The 1902-nt window shown below is 38.2% G+C and overlaps 1 long non-coding RNA gene across 1 annotated transcript; it reads right to left on the bottom strand.

The window, feature by feature from the left end:
* Positions 1-748: 748 nt before the first annotated feature.
* LOC135350899 (uncharacterized) lies at positions 749-1591 on the bottom strand. Its single transcript, XR_010399324.1, has 2 exons — positions 1552-1591; positions 749-1110 (listed from the first exon to the last, which is right to left on the bottom strand). It is a non-coding gene; the product is annotated as an uncharacterized LOC135350899 (long non-coding RNA).
* Between the last annotated feature and the right edge of the window lie 311 nt (positions 1592-1902).

The following is a 1902-nucleotide window of genomic DNA, read 5'->3' as shown; positions in this document are numbered from 1 at the left end:
GTTTTTCTGTAGTAAAAAGTCTTTGTTTCTTTAGTTTTACAAACTGGCAAGATAATCTAACTATAAATAAAGCACAACATCAGTGTAACACCATGAGAGGTCATGAGGCACTAAAGGAAGACCACAACAGACTTTTTCTGCTTTTCGCGGGCATTCTGGCAGGAAAACAGGCGAGTCACGGATGGTTTCATTACAAAACTGCAGAAACACATGTAAAATGATCACGTGAACCACTTCCGTTGCCAATCCTTCCCTCCTATATCTTTGGACAGACCATAGATGTAGGAGAGAGGGATTGGAAACGGAAGTGGGCCTCGGAAAACATCTGCGCCTCGCTTTCTTGTCTTCTTTTCTTGCCTCAAATGAGGAAAACTCATTGTAAGCGGTGAAAGAAGAGGGAAAGAGACACAATCAACAGTGCATTGGTACATGGTATATAATAGTAAGGAGAATGTGCAGAGCTATAGTGGTATTGGATACTTGTTTCACAGTAGATATAAAATCATCAGAGGATGCTTAGTTCCCTGAAATTGTGAATGTATTTGTGACTGTCAGAGGCTTCTCTTTTGCTGCCAACTTAAAATTAAATGAAAAAGAAAACCATCAAGAAGTCCACTAGTTTGAGGCAATAACCATAATCATTCACACGACAAGATACATAATACACCATGTAACTTTCTTAATTGTTTTCACTTTTGATGTATCAGTTGTACGAAGTTTCTATATATACTAGGCTGGTGAGCGTACATTTCAATTTCCAATTCATTAAGTATAATTACATACACTTGGAGACAGCAAAACACTCCACAGCACTGCCAGTTGCTTTCTAAGTGTAAAACGAGTGGGATCAAACCGAACAACATTAACAAAAACTTACACGATAAAAATGATTATTACAGCTATAATTATGATTAGTTTAGCACTCTAATCAGACAGTCTTAGATGGAGAGAAGCTGGTGAGGTATACAAGAGTGTATATATAGCCGGAACAGCCAATAACATTTACGAGGGCGGTGACGTGTAGGGGTGTAGAGAGGAGGGGTATTGTTCGGTATTCTTCTGTCTTCTTTTCTTCAGCGTACTCAGTAAGTTTTGGCTTGCGAGGTATTGCTATATAAAATATAGATGAAACAGCATTTGTAGTAGTTAAATATCTCGGGCCTACAGGCCCTTCACCACAATCTACTACCGGGCCAATAACAATTGTGAGGTAAAAATAGGTGACTACACATTCATGCATGCACACAAAAGCTATCATCCACCTGATCCAAAACTAATGCTCTTGGGGTGATCACCAATCATAAGGGAATGTATGCCTAAAATTAAAATTTCTGTAACGCTTAGCATATTCCCAAAAAAAGGATCTTTAGTGGTGCTCTTTAATTCAACTTTTTTCTAGCACTATATTCTACCAGCTGATGTATGACAAATTTTCTTTGGCTTGGGGTGATACCACATGATTTACCAACAAGCATATTGAAGTATACGACCTAAACATTAATCATTTCAGAGAAAAAGGGATAAATGTGTACAATACAAGATTAAACTTACCTAAATTCAATGAAGAAGATAGTTGCAACGGTAAAAATAGAGCTTGAATAATGGTTATTCACTATCTATATAAAGCACAGTTGCACTGGATACTGGAAAACTTGACAGAATACTAGTGACAACTCATAAAATCCTAGATTTGCCATAATCTCAGTTACCTGCGAGGTTACTGGGGAATAAATTAGCCCTCATTAAGCGAGGTGTGGATGTTTATCGAGGTCATATGTGAAGTACATTGAAATCTACTTCTGTTTCCAATCCCTCTCTCCTACATCTATGGACAGACACACACAACACAGTCAGCTTTACCGTATATCCCTCGTGCGGCTACGCCTCGAGGCATAATAACCT

Source organism: Halichondria panicea, chromosome 1 (assembly GCF_963675165.1).
Source record: "Halichondria panicea chromosome 1, odHalPani1.1, whole genome shotgun sequence".
Lineage (NCBI taxonomy): Eukaryota > Metazoa > Porifera > Demospongiae > Suberitida > Halichondriidae > Halichondria > Halichondria panicea.
The sequence above is the reverse complement of the archived record's forward strand: the minus strand, read 5'-3'. Positions and strand labels throughout refer to the sequence as shown.